Raw genomic sequence first — 10,504 nt, forward strand, 5'->3', positions numbered from 1 at the left:
ATTCAGAATTAACTTCACTTCAGAAGAAGTTTCTTCAAGTTTGCTTAGAAGGGTTTTCTGTCTGATCTGGAGCATCAGGCACTCCAAAAAACCACACAAACAGAAGCTCTTAGACAAGGTCTTGCATTCTGACCTGGCAGCAAAATAAAGTTCCCAACCCAAGGGATTATGAGTTTCTCTTCCCTGCGTGATCCAAAGCTGATACGTCACCAAGGATGAGCAACACAGGAGAACACTCAGACCCTTGGAAAACAGCCACAAAGCAATGACTTCAAAAGATGTTTATTAGAAAAACTGGACGTTACAAGAGGACCGAGTAGGGAACGAGTTACAACGAGGCACGTGCAGCTTCCCGTCCGCCGCACAGAACGAGGGGGAAGACTGGAAACACACACAGCGCACTCACCTGGAGCTGCCGCCGTGCTGAGTCGCCGCTCGGATCACCTGCCGGGGTTCTTGTAGAAGACATTTAATCCACGGTACGTTTTACATTTACTGCAGAAGTACAGATTGCACGTGCAGTTTTAATAACAGTGAAAACAAGGCTCATCCTCAAGATTTTCTACATCACTCTCCCAGGCTGCGGCACTAAGATGCTGTATCTCCTACAATCTTGTTTATTGATTTAATTAAAGGTAACCTAGATTTCAGGTTCTTACACTGCATTTTTTCCCCACAAATAATAAAAACGTGTTGTTTACACATGGTTCTACCTGAGACCATTTGCTTGGTTACCTGATTATCTGCCCAAACAAGACTCCCAGGTAAGTCCTTTAGAACCTCATCACGGAGCAGAGAGCAAAACTCGGCTGGACACGGAGCGGAGAAATAAATGAGCACGAGTAACCCAACACAGATGCTAATTCTCAGTCAGGAAAATGACCAGAAAAAACACCTCCCTGAACAGATCGAGTCTGTGTCTGCAGCTGGGTCTGTATCCCAAAGGGACAAAACCAAACGTCAGGAAGGATTAAAAATCTAATTTTCAAATTGTTCTCTTTTCCTTCCAAATGCTAAAAACATGCCTTGTTTCTTAACGTTTTGTTAAGAGTTTCAGTCCAATCCAACATCTGTCTGTAGAACTTTAAGGATTATATCAGAAAAATACCAGAAGAGATTAACTATTGAGGACTTGGTTGTCAACCCGCTTCCCGCCTGCCCCAAACTCACCTTCTCTCTTGCTCTTAGATACGCTATAAATAAAGACAAACGTTTCTATCGATGCCAAAATTAATAAATTGAGAAGAGAGAAAATCACGGCCAAGAGACACAGGGCACATAAAACTTCCCCAGATACCACAGGGACCAGATACGAGGACTTAACATCAGCCCAGTCGGTGCTTTAGTGTCTGCCTGTGATCATCTAAAACCAGACAAGAGGATAAATAATGACATTTCAAACAGGAGAAAGTCAGTTAACAGAGTTCGCTAATCCTGTTTTTACACTTCAGTCTTCAAGTAACAGTTTGTCTGAGGCCTGGTCCAGGATAAGTAATGAATATCTATGTTCCTTGACTTTGGTGCTAAACCTTTCTTAACTTTTTTTCTCCTGCAATATGTTGGAAGCTTCTACTCCAAACCAGATAATTATTCCTTGTTGCCTACGTGAGCCTAAATTATTCTACCTGTCAAGGTACTGTCAACATGCGCTATCCCAGGAGGTAACACCGACCACGCTCCCCAAGAGCATCTTCTAAGCCTGACGGCTAAAAGCGGTGAAGACAAAACAAGCACCAGTTTTGCAGAAACTACGAATTTTAAGATTCAAGAGCTGCCTGAGAGCTGTGAGCACAACAAAAGAATGAAACCAACGAAATCTTCATGTCTTGAACCTTGAAGAGATAAGGTCAAGCCAGGCTGATGATCCAGCACAGGTCGGAGACCAGAAACCAAGGGATCTAGAAGAAAAACTCTCACTTCAAATTAACTGTTCGAAGAAATAACAGTGGTTGACAGGTTTCTGCCATCTGTGAGTGGGTATAAAGCTCTAAAGCTCCCTCAGACCAAGCTGAACTCCAGACCCAACTCAACTCTTGGGTCATGAGAAGTGTAATACGCGTCTAAATCAACAATTGATTTTCATCCTGCTCCTTTCTCGTGGTATTGCTGAGTCTCACAAATATGAACCTTGCAAAGCAGTGGGTACCTCAGCACGGGGATAACACCCAAAAAGGTGTTTTCAGGCAAATAAAACGGGCGGTTACACAACTGCTTCCTCACCTCACCTCCACTGAACGCTGAGATCCGGCTTCCTGAATGATTCCATTCAAAACTACAGAAAGCCAGGAAAAAGTGAAATATCATCCAGTTCCGTGCTGAGAGGGACAGAGACGGAGCCCAGGAAACCTAGAAAGTGAAAATATTGAAACAAATAGATATTAAAAAGAAAGTAGAGTCCTGTTATCTTCCTGTCTCATTTCCCCGTCTGTTGGGTCTGGGGTGGCTGGCTTGGGGTTTTGGGGTTTTGTTGTTGTGGGTGATTTTTTTAATTACTTTTTGTTTGGTTGGTTGTTTTTTCATTTGGTTTTGTGTGTGTCTGTGGTTTGTGGTTTTTTTGGTTTGTTTCTTCTCCCCAGTGTGGGCTGAGAAAGGGCCATGGAAGAGCCATTCACGGGAACGCTACAATTTCCTAAATCAGGATACAACTGAAATTTTTGTACAAAACTCTAAGAAGCAACTGTAAATAATTCCAACCAACAGTTTGCCTGAGACACTCGTGTTCAAAAAGCGCTGGGCTACAACCAAGCTTGACTTAAGAAGTGAAGACAAATAACTCACCAGCCAGCTCAGTTCATCACGAACATTCTTCAGGGGTTACGAGCGACGAGACGAGGACGGAAGCCAAAACGTTATTAGTCGATAAAAGGGATCAAGCGCTTGCACACATTTGGTATAAATGAGTTTTAACTTTTGTGGAGCTTAATTTCTGATCAAGTTCAATCAACATCAATTTCTGATCAAGTTCCATCAACTTCAAATTCTGATCAACCATCTTTTCTAAAATATTTTATTTAAACAATTAATTGACAAAAATAAATCATTTTCACCTACCAACACAGTAACTGCCAAGAGAGAACCAAGGTGAATTATGTAGCCCCCATATGCCTCTTACATCAAGAGCAAAGCTCACAGCGTCTATTGCTGGATCCACCTCAGTATCTAAAATATGCATTTTTATATAGAAAAACAGTTAAAAATCCATCCTCGTGGTCTGTCCTGCATTCATTTACTTGTTATTGGAAGCTTTGTAAGGAACACACGATGGTTCGAGAGATACGAAACATGCAACTTCTTTGCATTTCCAGTTTGTAGGACCTCAACCTGAAACATATAGAGATTAAAAGAAGAGATTAAAATAGAAAGATACAGTCCATTACAATCATTCTCCTAAAAACAAAATTCAAAAAGGGAGGAAGCAGATGCTACTTCCTTAAGAAACAAGAAGCAACTTTATCGGACTTTCCTCTCCCACCCAAATACCACTGCTTTGTCCCCATTTTCTTCAGCAAATTAGTTGATTTTAGAGAAATCTAAAACCTAAGAACACAGAAGACTGATTGCTTGACTACATCAGTTAATGCAACTTTGATGTTACCGTATGTGGACCTTCGGCCCTGCAAAATTCTTTTGGAAATTTTTACCACAATCCAGGATTTTCCTTCAAAAACAGGTTGTATTGGTCATTCACCTACTGCACCCAACAGCACCAAAAGCAGCTTTCCAGCCCTTCCACAACCATCATTCTCACCTGCCCTGAGGCCAAACCAGAAAACAGAAGTGTTGGTGTTATGTTAGATGCTTCCCCAATGCAGATTACAGAAGAAACACCTGCGTTCGAAAGGACTCCTTGTATTGACGGGGCACTGAAACTCAGACACCTGTAAAACTGCATCATTAGATACTGATCTACACCATTAGATACCCACTGACATTGTTAGATACTGATCTACATCATTAGACACCCATTGATATCATTAGATACCCACCTACATCGTTAGACACTGATCTACATCATTAGATACCCATTGATATCATTAGATACCCACCTACGTCGTTAGACACTGATCTACATCATTAGATACCCATTGATATCATTAGATACCCACCTACGTCGTTAGACACTGATCTACATCATTAGATACCCATTGATATCATTAGATACCCACCTACGTCGTTAGACACTGATCTACATCATTAGATACCCATAGATATCATTAGATACCCACCTACGTCGTTAGACACTGACCTACATCATTAGATACCCATTGATATCATTAGATACCCACCTACGTCGTTAGACACTGACCTACATCATTAGATACCCATTGATATCATTAGATACCCACCTACGTCGTTAGACACTGATCTACATCATTAGATACCCATAGATATCATTAGATACCCACCTACGTCATTAGACACTGATCTACATCATTAGACACCCTCCTACGTCACTAGACACCCACCTATGCCGTTCGTTAGACACCCATCGACATGAGATGACAGGGATCACAGTTTGGAAGAAGTTCCTTCTCATCCCAACCGCTGATCACATGAAGAGTTCTGGACAGGAAAAACAGAGGAAAAAGTGGAAATAAAAAGCAGCCCACCTCCTAAACTTCGTAAAAACTGCAACATTTGCTGTTAAAATGTCTTCAGACGAACAGGTCGCTGGCTGCACCAGGTGTGGATGAACCTCTACAACCTGAGCAGCACATTCATACGAAGGACGGTTTTCCTCACTTTTGTATGTGTATTTTAACAGGCAGGGGCTCCGCAAGACTCAGGACAGGGCTCAATCACAAACCAAGAGTTTCTTGAGAACCCCCCCAAGCCCACGTCGCACTAGATGGACACGCGGGAGCAGGAATAACAGTCTCAGCAAGAGTGGGGGGATGCCAAGGTCACTGTCCTCCTCTGGGCGGTTATCGTACCTCAAGCACTCTAATTTATGGCTTTTATATAATTAAACACTCTAATTCACATAAAAGGTTCAAGTAAGTGAAAATTAGTAAAGTTAAAGGACTACACATTCCAAGTGTTGCCTCTGAGCTGGCGACTCCCACCACTCCAAACTCTGCTAGAACAGAGCAGCGCTGACTTTTAGCTTATTGCTTACATTCCAATTTAATTTTAAAATCCATTATTACTATTTCTTGGTTGAGGGGGCGCTGGAACTCGTCACAGCGGCTCGGAGGGGACAAGCACGTTGTTCTTCTTCCATCGCCCTAGAAAAAACACTTGGAGGGACTCAAAGCTACTTTGGCCCAGCGAAGCACATTCAATTTATGACCTTTAGACTCCACATGCTGTGCTGAGCCCCGTTCTGAACACGGCGCGCAGCTGAAGGCGTTATAAAGGGTGAAAACTGTACAGCCAAGAGCCAGCCAAGCAACAAGTAAAAGGGGAGGAAAAAATAGCACGTTTACTTTCTATGGGCCCCCGTTAGGGAAATGACACATTTTGTGAAATATTTAAAGTTTACAAGGAATATCATGTTTCAATGCTTTGTAGATATGAGGAACAATAAATCTTTATTTGCATAAAATGGCGAAATTAATTGCAAAATTAGCTAATAAGCACACCTTATTATTAGCTAACAAGCGCATCTGGAAAAAACAGATTTGTGCATAGAGACTGTATAAATTGACTAAACTGGATTAGTTTTTAGTGCCAGTTCTCAGGGACAAGGTGTAGTGCTGGAGTTGGGTTGTGGTTGGACTCTGTGACCCTCAGGGTCTCTTCCAATCAAAATAATTCTGTGATTATTTGGAGGAGAAAAAACGTTTTGCCTCACACACACAACTCAGCATTTGAAAGGTGCCATTGCTACCGCCCTGCCAACGAACTTCAGCGAGTGGTTACCCAGGGAATAATTTTGAGGGCAAGTTCTAAAAACACAGGTAAATCATTTGCCTCTTTCTTACCTGGAGATTCCCCCGGTTCGTTTAACTTCATGTAGCAGGATAAAAACTAGTTTCAAGACTAAAAAATTAGGGCTACTTTAGTTCAATGCAATTCCCCACAGCCATATTAGTCAGGACACGTACGTTCCTTTAAAGAAATTGGAGCTGAAGTGCTGATGCACCAACATTGTAGCCAAAAGCTCCTGATTTTGTCAAAAATAACCACTCAACTTTCAAGAGAAAAAATCAGAACGTATTTGCTCCTCCTCCTCTAAGTGGAAACAACCTAAAAACCTGAGCAACAACCAGCAAACCGGAAGAAACAAAGCAAAGAGCCTGCCCCGAAAAACAGGGAGAAAAAGCTGTAATTGCTACAAAACAGACGTGGAACTTCACGTGTTCTCGTCCGTTTTGGTGTTTTTCTCTAGGTACCACCAGCACAAAGTTACACAAATTCTCTCCCTCACTGGTTCAAGATACAGAATTTTAAAACCTGATTGTTCCAGGAACTGGTTAAAAACTGAGTGCTAGAAACATCGAATTCCTGCCTGTGCAAAGTGTATTCAGTTCTGCATCACGACACCATCTTCAATTACGCGCTTCAACTACTTTCCTCGCAGCGTTTCACTCTTTCTGTAGAAGTTGAAGCAGCACAGCAGGGAATTGAAGGAAAAACAAGACAATCTGCTACTACGACGGCCGAACATGCTCCAGAATAGTATTATTTCCTATTGCAAAATCAATCCTTACACACCTGCTAAACTCAAGCTGGGTGCACGTTTTCTGCACGCCAAGGGACGTCGGAAAAAGGTCGTGTGAACGAGTAGTGATGCAATGGGTTCCTTGAAATTAAAATGGAAATAGAGGCACCTCTCGCAAAGGCTGATGTGAGGTGCTGGAAAAAAGGTAAGTGATTTTGTAGAAAAGCTCAACAGGAAAATGAATGAGCAAGACTGAGCGCTAGGGAAGGCAAAGCGTGAAGCTGCAGGTGAAGCAAGGCGGGCACAACTCCGGTTTGACCCGCTCTTAATTCTTTTTGCCTTTTTTTTCGTTTGCGTTTAATGCAATTTGGCAGATCACAGTCACAGAAATGCATTTGGACACCTACTCACCAGTCACATTGCTTCAGCGGTTGGTGACGGAGCCGGCGATCAAGAACCGAAGCTGGAAGGCGGCCCAGTGAGCTCTTCCCGCCCTCTCTGCTCCTGATCTGGCACAAACGTACGGTCAGGACAAGAAAAGTCTTGACGTTTCTGGCTGAGGAAAACGCAAGATGAGCAGGTGCCATGAAGGACTCAACACGTCAAGTATTTCCATTCGTAACGCTGCTCTTCAGTGTTTGCTGTTTTAGAACCAACGTATCATGCCCTCCGCAAAACAAAATTACGACTAAAACCAGCGGATTTATAAAGGGATCAACCACAACTCCCTCTCAATGCCTTCTAAGCGTTATGCTCAATAAAGAAATGATCCAAACTCGTGATATGCCAAGTTCTGTTGTTATTTTCATGGTAAAATTTTATTCTTTTACAGAGATCTACTTGGACATGTTTCTTAACAATGTTCTTAGACCCCGAAGAAACGTTCTTTGCTTTGTGGAGGGAAAAAAAAATGGCTTTAATTAAGAGGAAAAATGGAAGCATTCAAAATATTTTATGCCTCCAGCATCCCTAAAACAGCATCCAGTTTTCTTTTGAAGCGCAAGTCATCTTTATTTTCCAATTGATGGAAAACCGAGGCCATGCTCCGCTTGGCCATGGACATATTTAAATTGGGCCTTTACCTTCAAGCACTCGGAAACTCTCCATGGAAATGGCAGCTTTTCAACAGCACTGCAGCGGCCAGGCCTGCGGGGCTCATCTCCTCCCCCTCCCGCCCCAGCCCTTCCATTTTACTGAAGAAAACGAGAAATAAAGTTGTCTTACCGCTAGCTCCAGGGTTACTGTCCCTTGCGAACCCCACCTAGCAAGTCGACATCGTGACATGTCAGGTCAGCCTCAAGCTCGCTTCCCTGATAGTCAGGTAAAACAAGGAGTTAAAATACAAAATTGACACTTCTCCATTTCTGGACATCAGAAAAAACGTGATGCAACATATTTTGAACTGTCTGAGAGCTTCTGGTAACCTCCGAGCTGCTAAAACGCTTCTTCAGAGGGATTCTCCCGCTCTAAAATTTCAAAAGAAGCAAATATTGCAGATCCACCTTGACCTTTTTGTTTAAATGAGAGCAAAGGATTTCCTTTTAACACAATTTTTCCCTACTCCACACACTTCATCAACTAATATACACTCAACTGAGGGTTTCAAACGACATTTTAAGCCAATAGACTACAATGACTTAGTTCAAGTTCTAAGTTAACAGAAGCTCTAACTTTTTTAAGTTTAGAAAGAACAGGAGACAACTCGTTATCTCCCCTATAAGTCTCTGAACTACTTGAGTTGATGCGAATGACAGAATTCAATCTGGCAAACCTTCGTTGTCCAAGCGATCGTTAATCGCGCACCAGCCGCGAAGATTCCTGACAGATTTGGGTTTTTGGATCACAACCGAGTCCTGCCGAAAACACGTACGTCTGCGTTGGGGTCTACAGGTCTCCAGGCCAAATGGTTTACTATGAAGTTTAAGGCACATTTCTTTTCCTGCCAGCCTTATAATAAGAGGGGCCTCTGTAGCCTTTCTTCTGCGTTCAAAATACAAAAATGGGCTTCGTGTGCAAGCGCAGAGGGAACAAAAAGGGGTCAGGTTTTCATCCAGTCACCAAAATCACGTGGTGATCTTCTACTTGGAACTGATTTTGGAAAGGTTTAAGCAATGCAGTTGTCGTTCTTTTTAGTAATTAAGACTACGGAAGCTGAGTCCTGAAAATAAACTGTTGCTACAAAAAAAATTAAAACAGTAAAAAATGTAGACTATGTTTAATGAATTAGTAAAATTAAAAGCCAGGTTTAGTGAACCGGTTTTGTTAATAACGTGGAACTAAGCCTATAGTAACGCAATAGCAGCAAAAATACGTTGTCAAGTTTTGGAATCGCCTGGAATCTGACAACCTAGTTCTTATTTTCAGGTCAGACAGGTTATGGATACAGACGTTTGGACAACTGCTATAAATGAGTGATCAAATGATGATTCCAATTCCATCTCCTGGCTCCTCCTCCCACGCCAGCAGGACACTCACATGAGCTTAACATCGGTTTGCAAGTTGAAATCCGTTATTCCGCAAGAGGTTTTGCTCAGTTATGCTGAAGAAACAATCAAAACAGATGCATGAGAGCGAATTTATTTTTTGACTATATATCAAAACTACACAAGCTTCTGCCCTTGAACATCTATCATCGCAGGTTTTGCCACTGTGCTACAGTATCTTTGTTCATTATTTTTTGTTCAATAATTAAGTTTAGTATCCACCACTACTCAAGCAAGTTGTAGCACATGTTATCTTAAAGGACTCAGTAAAGCACTGCACAAATTTAAATGGTGAATTTGAGTAACCACGAATCACGTAAATCAAAGAACTTGGCATATCTTGTCAATATAAACTTTGATTTTCATTTTTAATTATAAAAATAACATAGCTCGCATCCCATAATCAATAAAAATATTAGCGTAAAGGGCGATTTGGGCAGAAATAAATACAAGATGCTGTCGCGGTTGTATCGCTGGTTAAACCACAACAGGCTTTTGTGGCGCCCAACACGAGGCTCGATAACGTTCCAATTTGGCAATAAAAAGGGGAGAAGAGGGGCAACCGCACCAGGAAAACTGCCCCGTGTCCAGCAAACCAGCGCACGCAGCTCTACACAGGTCAAGGAAGACAATTTAACTTCTTTTTTGTTAAATGTTTGTTTTGTCATCATCGCAATTGAAGCGTTTCCTCCCCACACCCCCCAGCACTGGGCTGACCTGGAACATGCAGGATGGGAACACTACGGGGAACAATTTGAATGGATGTCAGATGCCCTTCACAATGAAAAGCAAACACTTCTTTGGATCCCAGGGTTCTGCTCAAACACCACGGGAATTATAAAACTACGATCGAGTCGTACTGGCAGGACAGCAAACCCTTGGATTAAAGCAAATTACAGGTTCTTACCACAAGCAAAAGCCTGAAACGTTTACCCAGGCGATGCTCAGATACGAACAGAGAGGACAGGGATTTGGGCCCATTAAGCTTCATGAAGTGTAACAAAAAATTTAAAAATTTTCTATTAATTCTATGAATTTGAAAGGAAGAGCCTGACCCGGGGGCAAAGCCGTTATCTGAGAACCAGCTGTACATCCTCACTTCAACTCGGGTCCAAACTCAAACCATGCAGCTCGTTTGTTTGGTCACATTCTGACATGAACCACTCGAGAGACACCAGCCAGAAATAGAAGACAAAGGGAGGAGTTCGACCACTGCAGTTTAACATCCTCAATGGTCTGCGTTTAGAACACTGTAAATCAAGCAGGAGCAATGTGTTTGATTTGGATATTTAGAGGTCCAGCAATAGTTTTCTTTAGAGAAAGTTTAAATCCATTTGTTTCTCTTACTTTCTTGATTCTTCATTGGGGTACAGAATGGCTCAGATGCGACACAAGAGTAATGTTAAAATTGACA

At 42.1% G+C, this 10,504-nt stretch overlaps 1 long non-coding RNA gene across 1 annotated transcript; it reads right to left on the minus strand.

The window, feature by feature from the left end:
* Positions 1-266: 266 nt before the first annotated feature.
* Positions 267-7,726, minus strand: LOC308048376. Its single transcript, XR_013923121.1, has 3 exons — positions 7,019-7,726; positions 4,467-4,563; positions 267-3,878 (listed from the first exon to the last, which is right to left on the minus strand). It is a non-coding gene; the product is annotated as an uncharacterized lncRNA (long non-coding RNA).
* Between the last annotated feature and the right edge of the window lie 2,778 nt (positions 7,727-10,504).

Source organism: Nesoenas mayeri (assembly GCF_963082525.1).
Source record: "Nesoenas mayeri genome assembly, chromosome: 21".
Lineage (NCBI taxonomy): Eukaryota > Metazoa > Chordata > Aves > Columbiformes > Columbidae > Nesoenas > Nesoenas mayeri.